Source organism: Microcaecilia unicolor, chromosome 11 (genome assembly GCF_901765095.1).
Source record: "Microcaecilia unicolor chromosome 11, aMicUni1.1, whole genome shotgun sequence".
Taxonomy (NCBI): domain Eukaryota; kingdom Metazoa; phylum Chordata; class Amphibia; order Gymnophiona; family Siphonopidae; genus Microcaecilia; species Microcaecilia unicolor.
The window spans coordinates 141,052,674-141,074,138 of NC_044041.1; the positions used below are offsets into that span (position 1 = coordinate 141,052,674).

The 21,465-nt window shown below is 44.4% G+C and overlaps 1 protein-coding gene across 1 annotated transcript in view; it reads left to right on the top strand.

The window, feature by feature from the left end:
- Nucleotides 1-21,465, top strand: part of CLASRP (CLK4 associating serine/arginine rich protein) — a 1,081,767-nt gene that overhangs the window by 837,917 nt on the left and 222,385 nt on the right. The window lies entirely within an intron of this gene.

Sequence of the window (21,465 nt, forward strand, 5' to 3'; positions counted from 1 at the left end):
AAGCTTCAGCTTAGATCATCATGGCCTTGAAGAATGCAAGAAAGAACTCTTGAATTTGATTAAGTTCAATCTTATGTGTGTTTGCACCAGAAGCATTGACCCACATGGATTCAGGGGATGCATTGACTTCAAGAAGACATTGATCACCATCATGGTTGAGCATCAGTACAGGTCTGAAGAAATCAAAGGATGCTAACTCTTCAGTTCCTTCATGGATGGATTCCTTTGTGGCATACTGAGTGAAGGCATCAGGACATGCCAGGCAGGTAAAGTTTTTAAATGCTATAAACGACTGATTGTGGAGCAATTGGTCCTGGAACTAACAAGAGGGAGAACTGCTTTAGATCCTGGTGTGAGACGTAAGATTGATGGGGGCAACTTTACTGTAGTAACCATAGCATGATCAAATTTGTCATAAGAACTGGGGAAAATACTGCTGATCCTTGAAGGTAAGTAGCATAGAATCTTCCTTTTTAGGGATTATGCCAGTTGCTTGTGACCTAGATTGGCCACTGTTAGAAACGAAATACTGGGCTTGATGGACCTTTGTTCTGCCACTGTATTCTTATGGTTTTTAAAAAATGTTCTTATGTCATGAAGATCTGGAGTAAGTCTCTCTACATTCCTCCTATAAAAAAGTGCACAGGAGATATTTCATCTAAAATGGAAGATATTATAGAGGTTTTCCTGCATCATTTTCGTACACTATATGTTGCTGGAAGTGACAGATCGGATAAGACAGTTCAGATACAGGATTATCTGTTGGCATCTAAATGCCACATCTCTCTGGGAGGAGGTAGAGGTCTTGAATCGCCCGTTAATGACTAAGGAAGTGCAGGGGACTATTCAGGCCTTGACTCTTTTTTCAGCTCCCGGTCCCAATGGGTTTACTGTAGAATTTGATAAATTGTTACAAATTCAGTTTATTGTTTCCCTGATAGATTATTATGATCAGGTCATTGCAAACCATCAATTCCAGTCACATGCTAATACGGCTCTTATTAGTCTCTTACTTAACCCTGGGAGGCCTGCTACACATCTGGAGGCACAACGTCCAATCTCTCTTATTAATGTCAATGTAAAGATTGTCTTTAATTTTAGCTGATAGATTGGCGGTCTGCTTGCTCAGGCTAATTTCTCAAGATCAGGTAGCCTTTGTAAAGGGCTATCAGTCAGTTGTCAATGTTTTGCTGGCTATGGCGCATGGGCATAAAGAGGAAGAGTCTTTGTTGTTGACCAGTCTACTACTACTATTACTTATCATTTCTATAGCGCTACTAGACGTACGCAGCGCTGTACACTTGAACATGAAGAGACAGTCCCTGCTCGACAGAGCTTACAATCTAATTAGGACAGACAAACAGGACAAACAAGAGATAAGGGAATATTAAAGAGAGGGTTCTGAACAAGTGAATAAGGGTTAGGAGTTAAAAGCAGCATAAAAAAGGTGGACTTTTAGCTTAGATTTGAAGATGGCCAGAGATGAAGCTTGACGTACTGGCTCAGGAAGTCTATTCCAGGCATATGGTGCAGCAAGATAAAAAGAACGGAGTCTGAAGTTAGCAGTGGAGGAGAAGGGTGCAGATAAGAGAGATTTACCCAGTGAACAGAGTTCCCGGGGAGGAATGTAGGGAGAGATGAGAGTGGAGAGGTACAGAGGAGCTGCAGAGTGAATGCACTTATAGGTCAATAAGAGGAGTTTGAACTGTTTGCGGAAACAGATAGGAAGCCAGTGAAGTGACTTGAGGAGAGGGCTAATATGAGCATAACGAGCCTGGCAGAATATTAGTCATACAGCAGAATTTTGAACAGATTGAAGAGGAGAGAGATGGCTAAGTGGGAGACCTGTGAGAAGCAAGTTGCAATAGTCTAAGCGAGAGGTGATAAGAGTGTGGATGAGGGTTCTGGTAGTGTGCTCAGAAAGGAAAGGGCGAATTTTGGTGATGATATAGAGAAAGAAACGACAGGTTTTAGCAGTCTGCTGAATATGTGCAGAGAAGGAGAGGGAGGAGTCGAAGATGACCCCAAGGTTACGAGCTGATGAGACAGGATGGATGAGAGTGTTATCCACAGAAATAGAGAATGGGGGAGGAGGAGAGGTTGGTTTAGAGTCTTGGTCATGTTTAGTTTCAGATGGTGCTGAGACATCCAGGCAGCAATGTCAGACAGACAGGCTGATATTTGGCCTGGATTTCAGCTGAGATTTCTGGTGTGGAGTCGTAGATCTGGGAGTCATCAGCGTAAAGTTGATACTGAAAACCATGGGATGAGATCAGAGTACCAAGGGAAGAAGTTTAGATGGAGAAAAGAAGAGGTCCAGGACAGATCCCTGACGTACACCAACTGACAGTGGGATAGAAGTAGAGGATCCACGGAGTATACACTAAAGGTACGCTGGGAGAGATAAGAAGAAAACCAGGAAAGAACAGAACCCTGAAATCCAAGTGAGGACAGCGTATCAAGGAGTCTGGATGTAGAACAGGAGTTTGACTGAGTGCAGTGGCCTTTTTTATTTCAAACTTTGAAATATGTTGAAGTTCAAGGATGGTTTTCTCACACGGTTGCTTCTCTTTATTCAGCTCCTCAGACGTCTTTGTTGATGGAGTTCATACTCCTCCTTTCACCATAGTATGAGACATTGATGCCCATTTCCCCATTACTGATTTCTCCTGTCTCTGGAACCCTTGCTGTGTATGTTACGTAGTTCGGAAGAGGTGTTGGATGTTAAACTGTGAGGGTGGCCTATAAAAATCTTAGTATATGCAGACAATTTATTGTTCTCAAGGAACCTCGACAGTTATTGCCTAGGATACTTCAGTTTATTGAGTATTATGGCAATTTGGTGGGCTTTAAGCTAAACCTCAGGCACTACCGATCACATCTGAGGTTAGAATGGGCTGGATAGGGTATTTTCCATTTAGCTGGTCTGAAGGGCACCTTAAATATCTGGGAGTAGTTACCACCTCTGTTCTTTCCAGTTTATACCACTGTAATGTGCAGCCTACCTGCTTTCCCTGCTTAGTAGGATTAATCTGTTTGTCATGATTTATTTATTTATTGGGATATATTAAACCGCCTTAATGAAGAGAATCACCCAATGATGCTGGCCCCTCGCTGGCTTTGTTTTTTCAGATACTGTTAAATACATAAGTATTGCCATACTTGGACAGACCGAAGGTCCATCAAGCCCAGCATCCTGTTTCCAACAGTAGCCAATCCAGGTTACAAGAACCTGGTAAGATCCCAAAACAATACAATACATTTTATGCTGCTTAAACTAGAAATAAGCAGTGGATTTTCCCCAACTCCATTTTAATAATGGCTTCTTTTAGGAAGCTGTCCAACCCTTTTTTTAAAACCCCACTAAGCTAACTGCTTTTACTACATTCTCTGGCAACAAATTCGAGTTTAATTACACATTGAGTGAAGAAATATTTTCTCCGATTCGTTTTAAAATTTACTAATTTGTAGCTTCATTGCGTGCCGCCTAGTCCTAGTATTTTTGGAAAGAGTAAACAAGCGAGTCACGTCTATCCGTTCCACTCCACTCATTATTTTATAGATGTCTATCATATCTTCCCTCAGCTATCTTTTCTCCAACCTGAAGAGCCCTAGCCACTTTAGCCTTTCCTCATAGGGAAGTCGCCCCATCCCCTTAATCATTTTCATTGCCCTTCTTTGTACCTTTTCTAATTCCACTATATCTTTTTTGAGATGTGGTAACCAGAATTGCACACGATATTCAAGGTGTGTTTTCCATTCCTTTCCTAATTATACCTAACGTTCTATTTGCTTTCTTAGCCGCCGTCACACACTGAGCAGAGGGTTTCAACATAACTTATCAACAATGACGCCTAGATCCCTTTCCTGGTCGGTGATGCCTAATGTGGAACCTTGCATTATGTGTCTATAGTTTAGGTTCCTCTTTTCTACATGCATCAGTTTGCACTTCGTCACATTAAACGTCATCTGCCATTTGGATACCCAAGTCTCCCAGTCTTGTAAGGTCCTCTTGTAATTTTTCACTTGCAATTTAACAACTTTGAGTAACTTTGTGTTGGCAGCAAATTTAATTACCTCACTAGTTAATCCTACATCTAGATTATTTATAAATATGTTAAAAAGCAGCGACCTCAGCACAGACTGGGGAACCCCACTGTCTACCCTTCTCCATTCTGAATACTGACCATTTAACCCTACTCTCAATTTTCTTTTAATCAGTTTTTAATCCACAATAGAACACTACTTCCTATCCAATGACTTTCCAATTTCCTCTGGTGTCTTTCATGAGGTACTTTGTCAAATGCCTTTTGAAAATCCGGATACACAATATCGACTGGCTCACCTTTATCCACATGTTTGTTCATTCCTTCAAAGAAATTGTAGTACATTGGCGAGGCAAGATTTCCCTTCACTAAATCCATATGGGCTTTGTCTCATTAATCCATGGTTTTGAATATGCTCTGTAATTTTGTTCTTTATAATAGTCTCTACCATTTTGCCTGGCACAGACGTCAGGTTCACCAGTCTATAATTTCCTGGATCACCTCTGGAACCTTTTTTAAAAATTGGCGTTACATTGGCCACCCTCCAATCTTCCGGTACCATGCTTGATTTTAAAGTTACAAATTAAGAACAGTAGTCCTGCAAGTTCATTTTTCAATTCTATCAGTACTCGGGGATGAATACCATCCTTTTCAGGCGTTTTTCTACTCTTCAGTTTGTTCCATTACATCTTCCAGGTTTATAGAGATTTTTTTTTCAGCATTCTTCTCAATTTATCATAGTCTCCTTTTTGAAAGTTAAATGCTAACATATTGGACTTCCTGTATGTACTTACTCCAAAGCCAATATCAAACCTGATCATATTGTGATCACTGTTACCAAGCGGCCCCAGCACCATTGCCTCCTGCACCAGTTCATGCGCTCCACTAAGGACTAAGTCTAGAATTTTTCCTCCTCTTGTTGGCTTCTGTACCAGCTGCTCCATAAAGTAGTCATTGATTTCAACAAGGAATTTTACCTCTCTAGCTTCCCTTGATGTTACATTTACCCAGTCAATATTGGGGTAATTGAAATCACCTGTTATTATTTTGTTACCCAGTTTGTTAGCCTCCCTAATTTCTGATATTTCTACATCTGTCTCTTCATCCTGGCCAGGTGGATGGTAGTATAATCCTATCACTATCCTTTTCCCCATTACACATAGAATTTCAATCTATAGGGATTCCAAGATGTGTTATGTTTTCTGTAGAATTTTCAATCTATTTGATTGAAGGCCCTCCTTAACATACAATGCTACCCCTTCACCAATTTGATCCACCCTATCACTAAAATATAATTTCTATCCTGGTATAACAATGTCCCACTGATTATGCTCCTTCCACCAGATCTAATGTTTCATTTAGTGCAATATATTCTAACTCTCCCACCTTATTTCTTAGGCTTCCAGCATTCACATATAGACATTTCAAACTATGTTTGTTCTTATTTATATCTTGCTCAGCAGTTGACAGTGTTAATGTGTAATCTTTTGTCTGATTTTTATTTAAATACACATGGTCTACTATGGTCTATATTGCAACCTTGCTATCGAGGTACTCTGTCTTCCCTGTTTTAATGATATCTTTGAAAGATACTTTGTTCCAAACCATGTGCTTTTGGAATGACTGTCGGCTTTCCCCCAGGTTCTAGTTTAAAAACTGCTCTAGCTCCTTTTTAAATGCCAATGCCATCATAGGCTCCCCCGTCCCCAGAATTTTGACCAGTTCCTTACAAATCTAAACCCCTCCTCCCTGCACCATCACCTCATCCACACATTGAGACGCCGGAGCTCTGCCTCTGTCTTGGACCCTGAGCATGAAGTGGGGAGCACTTTAGAAAATGCCACCCTAGAGGTTCTGGTTTTGAGTTTTCTACCTAAGAGCCTAAGTTTGGCTTCCAGAACCTCTCTCCCACCTCTTCCTTTCTCATTGGTACCCTCGTGTACGAAGCATCCGGGTTGTCCCAAGCACTATCTAAAATACTATCTAGGTGACATGTGAGGTCTGCCAACTTTGCACCAGGCAGACAAGTTACCAGGTGATCCAGCCACCCAGCTATCTATATGCTGTTATATTTAAAAGCTAGAGATGAGTGTCTTCTCAGGGAATTTCAGGGTTTTCTCTGTTAGGATTAGCACGCTAGATTTCAGATGTCTGTGATTAATAAATCTAGAGATCATTGTGGATTGGGGCTTTTAAATATGAGATTAGAGCATAAGAACATAAGAGAAGCCATTCTGGGTCAGACCAGTGGTCTGTCTAGCCCAGTATCCTACTTACAACAGTGGTCAATCCAGGTCACAAGTACCTGGCAGAAACCCAAATAGTAGCAAGATTCCATTCTATCAATCCCAGGATAAGCAGCTTCTTCCCATGTCTTTCTCAATAGCAGACTATGGACGTTTCTTCCAGGGATTTTTTCCAAACCATTTTAACACCTCCAAACCATTTTAAATCCGGCAAAGAGTTCTAGAGCTTAACTATTGTTGAATGAAAAAATATATCCTCCTATTTGTTTTGTTTTTTTTACAGTATTTCCATGTAACTTCCTCGAGTGTCCCATAGTCTTTGTATGTTTGGAATGAGTAAAAAATCGATTTACTTCTACTCATTCTACACCACTCAGGATTTTGTAGACCTCAATCATATCTCCCTTCATTTGTCTTTTTTCCAAGCTGAAGAGCCCTAACCTCTTTAGCCTTTCCTGATACAAGAGGAGTTCCATCCCCTTTATCATTTTGGTCACTCTTCTTTGAATCTTTTCTAATTATGCTGTATCTTTTGTGAGATATGGCGACCAGAACTAAACACAACACTCAAGGTGCGGATGCACCATGAGCGATACAAAGGCATTATAGTATTTGTGGTCTTATTCACCATCCCTTGCCTTATAATTCCTAGCATCCTGTTTGTTTTTTTGGCCGCCACCACCACACGCTGAGCAGAAGATTTCAGCCTATTCTCTACAACGACACCCAGATCTTTTTCTTGAGCGCTGACTCCCAAAGTAGACCCTAGCATCAGGTAACTGATTCGCATTATTCTTTCCAAAGTGCATCACCTTGCATTTGTCCACATTAAATTTCATCTGCCATTTGGATGCTCGGTCTTCATGCAGTATTTCACAGTCCACACATGTTTTAACAACCTTGAATAGTTTTATATCATCTGCAAATTTGATTACCTCACTCGTCGTTCCGATTTCCATATCATTTATAAAGATGTTAAATAACTCCGGTCCCATTACAGATCCCTGAGTCATTCCACTGTTCACCCTCCTCCATTGAGAGAAATTACCATTTAACACTACCCTCTGTTCTCTGTCCAATTACCAATTCCTAACCCATACCAGAACCTTGTCTCTTATTCCGTGACTCTTCAATTTTCTCAGGAGTCTCTCATGAGGAACTTTAGCAAAAGCTTTCTGAAAATCTAGATACACTACATGAACCATCTCACATTTATCCACATGTTTATTCACACCTTCAAAGAAATGAAGCAAATTGGTGAGACAAGACTCTTTTGGCTGAACCCATGCTGACTCTTGCCCATTAAACCATGTTTGTCTATGTGTTTTGTAATTTTATTCTTTATAATAGATTCCACTATTTTGCCTGGCACTGATGTCAGGCTTACCAGTCTATAATTTCCCTCATCACCCATAGAACCCTTTTAGAAAATCGGCTTCACATTCGCCACCCTCCAATCTTCAGGTACTATGGACTAGTTTAACAACAGGTTACGAAATACTGACTGCAGCAATTTCATGCTTGAGTTCTTTTAGTACCCTTGGATGTATGCCATCTGGTCCAGGTGATTTACTACAGGCAGATCTCTTACTTCTTCTTCCGTGAAGACAGAGGGAAAGGATTCATTCAGTTTCTCCACTATGGCCTTGTCCTACCTGAGTGCTCCTTTTGCTCCTTCTTGATCTAATGGGTCCCATGGATTGCCTCGCAGACTTTCGGATTCTGATGTACCTGAAAAAGTTGTTATTGTGAGTTTTAGCCTCTGCGCCAAGTTTCTCTTGATATTCTGTTTTAGCATTCTTTATTAATGGTTTGCATCTGACTTGCCAGTGCTTATGTTGTTTTTTATTTTCTTCATTTAGGTCCTTTTTCTATTCTTTGAAGGACAATTGTTTGGCTGTAATGGCCTCTTTTGATTCACCTTTTAACTATGCAGGCTTACGTTTTCTCTTCTCTCCACCTTTGCAAATACGTGGAATGCATCTGGACTGGGCTTCCAAGATGGTATTTTTGAATAACGTGCACGCCTGATTTAGCGTGCTGACCTTTGCATCCGATCCTTTTAGTTTCTTTTTAACCATTTTTTTCCATTTTATTATAGTCACCCTTTCAAAAATTAAATGCAGCTACAGTAGATTTTCTTTGCGTGTTCATCCCAGATAGTAGTTCAAACATGTTATGATCACTGTTTCCTAGGGGACCCAACACTGCCACCTCTCGCACTATGTCCTGCATGCTACCAAGGACCAGATCCAAAATGGCTATCCCTTCAAGAAGCAGTGGTTTATTACATCTAGAAATTTTATTTCCCTGGCACTCCCTGATGTAACATTTATCCAGTCAATATCGGGGTAATTGAAATCACCCATTATTTGACATTGGCTTGTACGATGTGACATATTAATGATTGGTTATGGGGATCTAGGAAGTTTTCCATGGTCTCCCTGGATACTTTTTTTTCTTGCACAGAGAACTTCAGCTAGATGCTGCATACCTAGAAGAACTCCCAGTGGATTGATGGGGAATCATATTCTTTCACTTCACATACCGCTTATCGGTAGTTGTGTAAATGTTACCATTTTTCTGCAGCAGTGACTCCATTTCTTTCTTTTTTTATTTATTTATGAGTTTCAAAATATGCATTCACATAAAAATAAATGTCAGAAAATCAGGAAATACACAAAAAGTAAATAACATATTCCTTCACTATCCTTTACATAGTCAAGGATACATAGTAATGTCATTGTTACTTAGACCACAAGTTTGATCAAGATACAAAGTAATTAATTGTGGAAAAGTAAGAGAAAAAAAACCTCTAAATATAATACAATGAGAGGATAAGGGCTGGATCTCTGCCAGCGGTTTTAGCTAACTTCGGTTGCTCTCGAGGCAGATTCGCCACCGCTTTCCTTTGCTATTATAAACTGTTTCAACTTCTCTGGGTCAAAGAATATATAATGGGCCATAGTTAAGGAAATGAGACATATACATGCAAATTTCAACTTGAAAGTTCCACCTAATGCAAGAATCCGGGGCCTAAGTCCCAGAAATTCTCTCCTTCTTCTCTGAGTAGATTTACTAATATCTGGAAAAACTTGAATCCTTGATCCAAAAAATTGAAGCGACATAAATCTGAAGTATAACCTAAGTATATTATTTCTATCAGTTTCGAAGGCAAAAGATGCAAGGAGAGTCGTGCGTTCTGTGATAGTAATATAGTAAGCCTTTACAATTGGAGGTAAAGCTTCCTTTGGAATTCCTAATATATCAGTAAAATACTTTTTTAACATTTCCATTGGAGGTGTCAAAGGAGACTTAGGAAAGTTCAAAAATCTTAGGTTATTACACCTAAGTTGGTTATCAAAGTATTCTATTTTCCTTTGCACAATATCTCTATCAGTCACTATATTACCAACGATAGTTTGTGTTTTCTTAATCTCTAGTAAATTAGACTCACTCTTACCTTCTTACGCTTTAACCCTCGATTCCATGGTATGTAGTTGTTGTTTAAGATCTTTTACTTCAGAATTGAAAAAAGTTGAAGCCTGGAGCAGGGACGAATTCAATCCCTGGATAGCGTCCCAAAGAACCTCTAGGGTAACGACTGCTGGTCTCGTAGTCACGCCGATTCCCACAGGTGGTGCAGCCATGATGGGAGAAGGCAAGGGTTCGACACCTCCCGCCCTCTCATCTGATGTACTTCTATCCGGTGTCGAAAAACTGACAGGGCCACTAGCAGCCTCAGAAGATACAAACTCCGGCTCTCCCGTCGGTCTCGAACCGGGGCTGTCTGCAGGGGCGGACTTAACGATGACGTCTCCACGCTAAGATCCCCCGGATGTTCTGGGGATCCAACCAGGGCAGGGATCTGAGCACTTCGCGCCTGAAGTCCAAACGCCTCCAAAGTCAGTTGTCAGAGATTTAAGGTAGTAGCAGGGCTAGAAGTGGCTTTAGCCCCGTTTTTCCCCTTTCTTTTCCCCATTGCTTGGGTCTCGGAAAGACAAACGCTCTGAAACTCGGCTTGAGGTTCAGGAGCTTTCAGGAAGCGCTTCCTCTCATGGACGCCATCTTGATCTCACTCGACTTTTCTTTCTATTCATTAAAATCCGGACTTTCTGCCCGAATCGTACTCCCGAGGATTTGCCCATCGGCAGACTTTGGGCATTTTTTGTTTATATATCAATTACTGACTGGTAAAGGCAAGTTGAAGCTCTTTGCAGACTTGCAGGCTGCTTATTTTCTGCCATCAACTGACCAGTTTGCCTATATTCAGTTGCAGCATTATGTTAACAGCTAGAGCTGGGTTCTTCTCAGTGAAGATGTAGAGGACACTCTCAACACGGCACTTACACTGGACTCTCAAAACAAAGTGCCACTGGCCTACCATCATCAATATCTCCAATAAACAACTGAAGATTTGGACTGTGCCCGGCTAGGTACATTTGGGACCACTGACAGATGATCAAAACCCTGCGCTGTTCCAAATAGCGCTCCAAAAATAGCGCTGGAACAGCACGGGGTGTTATTAGACCTATGATCAGAGATCATAGCATGCAAATTTAAGCACGCAATTATCTCTGATCATGGGGTAGAAGTGCGGGAGAATTGTGTCTGAGCATGCACTCAGCACAATCCTCCCGCACTTGTTTGACAGGTATGGGCTGTCAAAAGCCCAAACCTGTCAAACACAGGGGTTGGAGGTCCATGGGACCACAAGGCCCCATCTACCCCTGCCCCGAGCAATGGCAGCAATGGAGCTGGAGGTCCGGCGACGATCCCCCCCCCCCCCCCCCCCAGGTTCAGGGAAGGCTGGAGATCCAGTGGAAACTTGAAAACTGGATCTTCCTTGGAAAACCAAGTAACTAGGGGCCCTGTTTACTAAGGTGCGTTAGTGTTTTTAGCCCGCTTACATAGCGCACGAAGTAACCATGTAGGCACCTATAGGGATATTGTAGGCACATACATGGCTAACACACCTATAATACTGCTTAGTAAACAGGGTCTTAAATGTCTGTATGAAAAAATAGTGATATAAAAAATGAATGAACTTGCGCCTGGAATATTCGAGTGGAAAGTATGTTTCTCATGGAGTGTGGTAAAATCTTAATAATGTACCATGCGAACAAAATCAGAACCCAATAAGTGTATAGTTTGTATAAATTGCTGACGTCACTGGTAATCTGTTTAAAACAAATACCACTGGCATAAAACAAAGTGGGCACTTCAATAAATGTGAAGATAAAACGCTCGTAAGATGTAATGAAGTCTAGAATGTGTTATAATCCAACATGATAGATAAAAATGGGATGGGGGAACTCCTAGCGTGGGAAGAACACGACACCGCTAGTGTAAAACAAAACACTAAAATCTGCATCTAATATCAAGCTATAACATAATCTACATGCGGAGTTAAAAGATCAAATAACTTGTAAAAATAATTGAAAATGTTAAATGAAAAAGCAGAGTCCTTACCTACGTGAAGGAAGCAGTGCTTCAGCTCTATATATCCCCCTATAGGGCTTTTAACGTGGCCTTTTGCTCATCTGGGGCCTGTCCTAAATGTCAGTCTGCTTTAACTACTTTAAATCACATGTTTTTGGACTGTCACTACATTCACACGTTTTGGTCCCAGGTGATTCAGCATGTGTCAACCTACTGGTCTCAGAGAGTCACACTGGCTCCACAGGTACTGTTTGATGTCTTTGATATTCCCACATCTATCCTGCTGGGGATGAAAGGCTTTCTTCAGAGAGCTATATTGATGGGGAAAAAAAATCAATTTTATTAAATTGACGGGAGCAAACGGCACCTACTTTTGCATTATGGCATACACAGATCATTTTTTTGTTGGTTCTGGAGTGTTCGGATATTACAGACATTTTATCGGTACAGGGGGAAAAGTTCCAACACATCTGGGAGAGATTTTGGGCAACTATGCAGCCATCAGCTTGCCACAGAATCCTCAACCAATAATAGATTTTAATGCCCTTTCGACTAATTATATACCATGATCATACCATTACCTTTGGCAGTGTGGGATGGGAGGGGAGGGAAAGGGCGCTGGGCAGGTTGGGTTGTTCCATGATATATATTGAAATTCTAAGTTTTGTGGTTGTTTTAGGTCTGCAGTATTGCTGTTGCTTAGTAATGCTTTGGAGTAAATATACTGCATGATTGATAATAAAGATTTAAATATAAAAATGCTCTTATTTTAACGAAATCTTAGTTTCCTTAATTTCCTTCATTTTTAGCTTGGCAGCAGGCTGCATCAATGCTTTGGCATTTTTTGATTTTGCAGCAGCTATCTCCTACAAGCCACTTCCTCCCACCATTTTCAAAAAATATGGGCAGTGAGACAGGACCATATTATTCACTGATACCCATAGCCAATGCCTAGCATGCCTCAAGCTCAAACACAGGATCCTCTAGCTATATAGCTTGATGGCTCAGGATCTTTATGGCCATCTACAGCTCTTCTGTCTGAATACATTTGATCCAGGTGCATCAGAGGCATCAACCTCTAAGCACCCTGGACCTTCACAGGATACTGGGATTGCTATGGTTAAATTTATTTGATATACCACCTTTCATAATATTATAACAAAGCAATTTAGAAAGGAACTCCTCTATCTTATAGAACAGAAAAGTAAAGGAAAAGGTAACATTCCTTGTCATCAAGCAGATGAATCCATTACGAATGGGTTGTGTCCACCTACCAGCAGGGGGAGATAGAGAGCACTGAAAACCATAGTGCCTCTTGGCCAGCTAGCTCCATCTTCCTCTCAGTATTCTCTATCTCCCCAGCAGGGTTGGACGCAGCTTATTCAGCTCCTTCAGAAATCTGCCTGGGGTGGCTCCTGTGCTTTTGCCAGTTGTAGCAGGGATGTTGTGGCTGGTGGTGCCCACTTTAAGGGCACATAGGTTCGCCCTTTCCCTGCCTCACCCGGCCCCCGATGTGGATGCAGGCATATAGGTTTGCCCTATCCCTGCCTTTCCCACACTCTTCTCTGTGGATGCAGGCACATTGGTTCGTCCTTTCCCTGCCTTTCCCACTCTCCTGAACCTCCGGAGTGCCTCTGTAGCTGTTGCCTCTAACTTTCCTCACAGCGTTAAAAAAACAAAAACACGATGCGCTTTTTAGCGCTGGGATTCTGAGGCTTTCTTCTGTCTGTGCAGCGTGACCAGAGCTCTGGGGCTCGGTCTGTTGAGGTAAGAGAGTCTTGTCGCTCCTCCGGGGAGGGCACGAATCCACCATTTTGAATTTTCCACCATTTTCGGCGATGGCTGCGGAGGTTGTTAAGCGCTGTTCACGTTGTGGCAAGCGCAGATCCGCAGCGGGGCTCTGTAAATCGTTCTCTTCAGACGTCAGGGCCAGCCCGAGCATGGCGAGCGATGTTTCTTCCCGCTCGGTGGAGCTGGCAGCGGGCGCCATCTTGGATGCGCTGCATGGCTCGACCCCCGCAGGTGCGGAGGGGTCTGAGGCCGGAGGGGAGCCTCGGATGGAGGCTACCAGAGGAGCTGCTTACCCCGGATTGGAACCGGGAGGCCAGGGTGAGCCTTTCTCCCCTGAGTTTGTGTTGCTTTTACATAAAGCGTTCATGTTAAAAAGAGCTCTGCCGCAGATGTCTGACTTTGCGTTGATACCTGGTTCCCTTCCGGTGGAGACCGGCCTGGGGTTGCCATCAGGCGTTTTTTCCCCAGACAGCTGGCCGCAAGACAAGCGCAGAAGGGTGAATTCCCCTTCAGAAAGTGGCGCACCCCCCCCCCCCCCCCCCCGTGGTTGGGCTGTGGGGATTCTGAGGGGTCTGGCAGGCCTTCGTGGTCAGAAGAGCCAGAGGAAGGTGTAGGATTGCCACTGGATCCAGATGATCCCACTGCGGTTAGGATTTTCGACCGTGAGGAGCTGCCAGCGCTTATTTCTGATGCCCTGCAGGCCCTCTCTATTGAAGATCCTGTGATGGACGAAGCCTCCTCTGGTAATCCGAGGATGGCAAGTACTAAGAAGCCTGCTCGAGCCTTTCCTTTGCATGACTCCATCCAAGAGCTTATTTCGGCTCAATGGGCTGACCCTGAGGGGCCTTTGAAAGTTGCCAGGGCAGTGAGGCACTTATACCCTCTTAGTGAGGAGCGCTTGGCACGCTTGGCCGTGCCTAAAGTGGATGCCCTAGTCACAGCTGTGACAAAAAAGACTACCCTCCCAGTAGAGGGAGGGGTCGCCCTGAAGGACATGCAGGGCCAGCGTCTGCAATCAGCAATGAAGCGGTCCTTTGAGATTTCAGGCCTAGCCTTACGGGCATCTGTGTGCAGTTGTTATGCTGCTCGAGCCTGCCTCGCTTGCTTGCAACGGGCAGTGGAACAGCCCGGAGATGGAGCGGAGCCCCTTGCGGAGGTGGCACCGCAGATGGAGTCGGCCTTGTCATTTTTGGCTGATGCCCTCTATGATCTGGTCAGAGCTTCGGCTAAACAGGTGGCTGTGGCGGTGGCCGCTTGCCGCCTTCTATGGCTATGGCATTGGGCGGCTGACATGGCCTCTAAGGAAAGGTTGGTGAAGTTGCCCTTCCAGGGCCTTCTCCTATTTGGTGAAGAGTTGGAGAAAATTTGTCAAGGGCCTGGGGGATGCTAAACCCCAGCGCTTACCCGAGGATAGGCCGCGGCCTTCTTCTAAGGGTCAGGCGGTTCCCTCCTCTTCCAGACCTCGCTTCCGTGAAGCTCGAAGGTACCGCCTGGGTTGTTCTACTGGGTTTACTTCACGTGCCCGCTTTCAGCAAAGGAACTCCTTTCGCTCGGACAAACGTTCCGCAGCGGCCGGCTCAAAGCCTGGAATTCATGGGCAACCCTCTCAATGATGGTACGCCGGCCCACTCCTCGATTCCTGCAGTTGGAGGACGTCTTTCCCTCTTTCTCGAGGAATGGGTCAAGATTACCTCAGATCAGTGGGTTTTGGACCTGATCAGAGATGGCTACAGATTAGAATTCAATGCCCGGTGAGAGACATGTTTGTGGAGTCCCAATGCGGCTCTGCCGTCAAACGGGCAGCGGTAGATGAGACCTTGCAAGGCTTGTTGCACCTCGGGGCGGTGGTCCCTCTGCCTCCTGCCGAGCTCGGCTACGGCCGTTACTCCATTTACTTTGTGGTGCCGCGAAAAGGAGGGTCTTTTCAGCCCATACTTGACTTAAAGGAAGTCAACAAGTCACTGAGAGTGCGGCATTTTCGCATGGAAACCCTGCGCTCCGTCATTGCGGCAGTACAGCCAGGAGAGTTTCTCATGTCTCTGGACCTGAAAGAAGCCTACTTGCACATTCCTATTTGGCCCCCGCACCAACGGTTTCTCCGGTTTGCGGTGTTGGGAAAACATTTCCAGTTTTGGGCCTTGCCTTTTGGCCTCGCCACAGCTCCCCGAACCTATTCCAAGGTAATGATGGTAGTAGCTGCCTTTCTCAGGTGAGAGGGTATCCGGGTTCACCCGTACCTCGACGACTGGCTCATCAGAGCGGACTCTGCAGAAGAGAGTCTCTTCTGCAGAGTCGTCATGTAACAGCCAGAGTGGTCTCAGTACTTCAATCTCTGGGCTGGGTCGTCAATATACCCAAAAGTCACCTGACCCCCTCTCAATCTCTAGAATATTTGGGGGTCCGGTTCAACACAGCCTCGGGGTTTGGCTTTCTACCCGAGCAAAGGCAGTGCAAGCTTCAGAACCAGGTCCGTCTGCTCCTGAGGATGCCTCACCCGCGAGCTTGGGACATAGTCCAGCTGTTGGGGTCGATAACGGCCACCTTCGAAGTGGTGTCATGGGCGAGAGCGCACCTGAGACCTCTACAGTGTTCCCTGCTTCAACAATGGTCTCCAATTTCTCAGGATTACCAGCGCAGACTCATTTGGCTTCCTGCGGCCCTACTCAGTATTGAGTGGTGGCTCTCAGACAGTATGCTGCGGCAAGGAATGCCGCTAGCGCTCCCCGATTGGTGCCTGGTGGTAACAGATGCCAGCCTGAAAGGCTGGGGAGCACATTGCCAGGGAAGGCATGCCAAGGGTCTCTGGACATCCGAGGAGTCAGAGTGGTCCATCTCGCTTGGAGTTAAAAGCGATATTCCAGGCGCTTCTGGCCTTTCACACGACCCTGGAGGGACTGGCTGTCAGAGTTCTGTCGGACAACATGACAGCGGTGGCCTACATAAATCGATAAGGCGGCACTCAGTGTCAAGCACTGGCCGCAGAGGCCGCTCAGATATGCCACTGGGTCGAGCTACATCTGCAGTTTCTGTCAGCAGCTCACATTGCAGGTCAGAGCAAAGTGCAAGCCGATTATCTAAGCAGGCATCAAATTGACCCAGCGGAATGGGAACTGGCAGAAGTGTTCCTTCAGATCTGTGCCAAATGGGGGACGTCCGTAGCTGATCTTACGGCATCAAGCACAAATGTCAAAGTCCCATGCTTTTACAGCAGACGGAGAGATCCTTGCTCAGCGGGGTTGGATGCCTTGGCTCAACCCTGGCCTCAGGGCCTCCTGTATGTGTTCCCTCCTTGGCCCTTGATAGGGCGAGTACTCCTGCGGATTCGGCTTCATCAAGGAGAGGTGGTTTTCATTGCCCCGGATTGGCCCAGGTGGCCATGGTATGCGGACCTCCGGCGGGATGCTGTAGAGGCTCCCCTTCCTTTGTCTCTGGTACCGAACCTGTTGTCACAGGGGCCGGTAACCATGGAGGACGCCTGCCGCTCTGGTCTTATGGCATGGCTATTGAGAGGGCGCAATTGAGAGACCAGGGCTATTCCGACAAGGTCATCTCCATTCTCCTTCAGGCCCACAAGCGTTCCACTTCCGTTGCCTATGCTCGGATTTGGCGCCAGTTTGAGGCTTGGTGTGCTGCTAAAGCGATTACACCCATGCGGGCTTCCGTCTTGCCGATACTTGACTTTTTGCAGGATGGTTTACAGAAAGGCTTGGCCTATAATTCCCTGCGTTTTCAAGTGGCAGCCTTGGCATGTTTTCGGGGGAAGGTGGCTGGCCTCTCCCTGGCTGCTTATCCGGATGTGGCACGGTTTCTTAGAGGGGTGCTTCGGCTCTATCCTCCCGTGCGGGCTCCGTGACTGGCCTGAAACCTGGGGTTAGTTTTAAAGGCCCTTCAGTGTTCGCCCTTCAAGCCGCTTAGGCGAGCTTCGGAGAAGGATGCGACCCTGAAGACGGTCTTTTTGGTGGCCATTACATCGGCGAGACGGGTGTCTGAGCTCCAGGCGCTGTCCTGTCGAGACCCATTTCTGCAATTCTCAGAGTCCGGAGTTATGGTACATACGGTGCCTTTCTGCCTAAGGTGGTTTCAGCGTTTCACCTAAATCAGCCTATTTTCTTGTCCTCCTTTTCTAGAGAGGAGTTTCCGGAATCTTTTGGGCAATTGCACCTTCTAGATGTGCGAAGGGCTTTGTTGCAATATCTGCGCATGTCAAATGCTTTCAGGACCTCTGACCACCTTTTTGTTTTGTTGTCAGGTCCTCGTAGAGGGTCTCCAGCGTCTAAAGCCACTATAGCCCGCTGGCTCAAAGAAGCTATTTTTTTCAGCATATCTGCTGTCTGGCCGGCCTCCGCCTGAAGCCTTTAAGGCACATTCCACAAGAGCGATTTCCTCTTCTTGGGCTGAAACTGGAGCACTCTCTCTTCAAGAGATATGCAGTGCAGCGACATGGGCGTCTAAGCTCTCATTTGCCCAGCATTACAGGCTGGATGTGGCTGCCAGGAGGGATGCGCATTTTGGAGCACAAGTGCTGGCGCGTGGTGTGGCCTGGTCCCACCCTATCTAGGGATTGCTTTGATACATCCCATTCGTAATGGATTCATCTGCTTGATGACAAGGAAGGGAAAATTAGGTTCTTACGTTGGTAATTTTCTTTCCTTTAGTCATAGCAGATGAATCCATGAGCCCTCCTTGATTGATTGATTGATTGATTGATTGATGCTGTTTTGGGTTCAGTTTTTCCGGTAGATATGTTCCCTCATTGGGAGAAGTTGGAAAACAGTCTCAGGATTTCTGTTCTGTTACAGGAGGTTGAGTTCGTCCTCCTTTGCATTACTGCTCCTGTTCTGGGGCGTTCGTTTGCTGTGAGGAAAGTTCATGTTATTCTACTTTGCGGTGTAACACTGCTGGAAGCTTCAATACTGAGAGGCAGATGGAGCTAGCTGGCCAAGAGGCACTATGGTTTCAGTGCTCTCTATCTCCCCCTGCTGGTAGGTGGACACAACCCATTCGTATGGATTCATCTCTATGACTAAAGGAAAGAAAATTAACCTAATTTTCCCATCATCCAGGGAGGGGCACTCTATCAGTAGACAACAAAAGCCAAGTTTGGCAGTCATTCATCGAGGGCAGAGCATAGTCTTGGAACGTCAGCTCTCACATCACATGCTAATGCTCCCAAAGGCAGACTTACATAAAATACCTGGGTTTTAAATGTGGCCTTGAATTTGGAAATTAAAGCTCGGGTGAAGGTCGCCAGCAGTGCAGTTCCATAAGGCAGGTGTCATACAGTATAAAAGCAGACCAACTTAAGAACATAAGAATAGTCATACTGGGTCAGACCAATGGTCCATCTAGCCCTGTATCTTGCTTCCACGGTGGCAATCCATGTCACAAGTACTTGATAGAAACCCTGATAGTAGCAACATTCCATGCTACCAATCCCAGAGCAACCTTCTAGCCCCCACTGCCACCCTCCCCCGCCATGCCTCCTCCTAAACTTACTCTTTTCAAATAGCATTCAACTGGTACCATTGGTCTAGGGCCCTCATTGAGTCATGCAGCTTTTAAATAGTCCATTAGCATCATAACTCTTAGACTCCTCTTCCATAGGTTCAATGACAGAGCCAATTGTGTCCTCCAGCAACTGTCAAACACCTGCCAGGGCAGCAATAAAGTACAATGGTTCCTGCATACAAATTGAGGATACCCTCCATCCCCACCCCAATCCATCTTTATGACTGTCAAGAGTGTATTTTGGTCAAAAAGAGTACTCTATCTTAATGGTTAGAGCATCAGGTTCAGAGCCAGCAACGCCAGGTTCACAAGGGCAGCAGTTGGATTCATCTTGGGCAGTCACTTAATCCTCCATTGCCTTAGATTGCAAACCTTCCAGTGACGACAAAATATCTCCTGCACCTGAGTGTAACTTACCTTTACCTGCTATTGAAAAATGCCATGAACTAAATACCAACCCCTTCCCTTATTGGGACCATCGTTATGGTTCTGGCCCACCTAAGAACCTCCCTGAAGTACCTGTCCTGGAAGGCAATTTATTTTTGTAGTGGTCACTTTGGCACATAAAGTAAGCTCTAGTACTTAGTGACTGACTTTCCCTATACAACATTTTTGAACAATAGGGTCATTCTGCACATGATTTTCTGAGTTTCCTGACTAGGTGGTCACCAGCTTCCACCTTAACCAATTTTCCTTTCATTATTTTTCCCCAGACCATACTACACAATGTTGAACCTTCCCTGTACACCCTGATTGAGTGGCCAAATGTTCTTAGAAAGTCTTCCCAGGTTTTGACCCAATGAACTTGGAGCTACTGTAGCCAACTCACACTAATTCAATAGTCGATTCCATCTCTTATGCAATGCCATGGCATGTTAGGGACTGATAATGTTAGCGCCATGACAGTGCCTGTGACCCATGTGAGCTCAGGTCTCCATAGAAAAGATGCGCAAATCTGCGGCACTGGACTTCTGTGGACATATTTACATCATGTGTTCAGAGAAGGTATCATGACATACAGTAGATTGCTGAGTATATCTTATCACATTTATTTTGACGTTTAGAATCCAACTCCATCTCTCTTGAGGTCTGTAGTCTTTTATTCTTTTTTTTTATTATTATTGGTAATTCCATGCTTATATACCATTTTCATGGTAGCTGTTATTGGAGTGACTCTCCATCACACTTCTTCATAATTAAGTTGGTTTTCTGAGTTAGTGTTTTATACTTTGGTATGAATGTTTCATAATTGGATGTTTATAAGATTGGTTCCTTGTCTGTTAAGGGTCGGTAATCTTTCATTTTAGTTTCTTTTTTCAAAAAGATAAATATATAGAAGGCTTTATTATTATTATTTATTTATTGCATTTGTATCCCACATTTTCCCACCTCTTTGCAGGCTCATGAATGGTGAACATATAATAGAGAGTAGACTTTTAGTGTTACAGGAGGATTTTGGGCAACATGATAGTGATAAAACATGATAATATTATAACAAGCAGAAATTGTAAGACAGTTCTGAATAGATTTGGAGGAGTTGCACGTATTCACATTGGTAGATCTTTGCGGTATGCCTTATTGAAGAGATAGGTCTTCAGAAGTTTGCGGAAGTTCGTTAGTTCGTAGATCTTTTTTAAGTTGCGCGGTAATGTGTTCCATAACTGTGTGCTCATGTAGGTAAAGGTTGATGCGTGCATTAGTTTGTATTTTAGACCTTTGCAGGTAGGGAAATGCAGATTAAGGAATGTGCGGGATGATTTTTTGGCATTTCTGGGTGGTAAGTCTATCAGGTCTAACATGTAGGCTGGTGCATCTCCGTGACTGATTTTGTGTACTAGGGAGCATATTTTGAACGTGATGCGTTCTTTAAGTGGAAGCCAGTGTAATTTTTCTCGTAGGGGTTTAGCACTTTCATATTTCGTTTTCTCGAATATGAGTCTAGCTGCAGTGTTCTGGGCTGTCTGAAGTTTTTTAATTATTTGCTCTTTGCAGCCGGCGTAGAGTGTGTTGCAGTGATGACTGAGCACCATTGATTGTACCAGGTTACGGAAAACAGTCCTTGAGAAGAAAGGTCTTACTCTTTTTAATTTCCACATTGAGTGGAACATCTTGGTTATGTTTTTCGCGTGGCTCTCGAGTGTTAGGTGTCAGTCGATGGTAACTGTAAAAATTTTTAGGGTGTCCGAGATTGGAAGGTTCAGATTTGGTGTGTTAATTTGCTACCAAAAGCACGTTCTTTTGTCAACAAGAATTCTAGTGGGTTCCCACCCCCCCCACCCCCCATTTATTTTGTTAGACAACCTGTAGGTAGGAATTCCCAGTTGTCATGATAATAGATCCTGCTTGTCCATGGAGAAAGCAAAATTGCTTACATGTATTAGATATTATATTCTCCAAGGACAGCTGTATTAGTACCTTTCCTAAAAGATGTT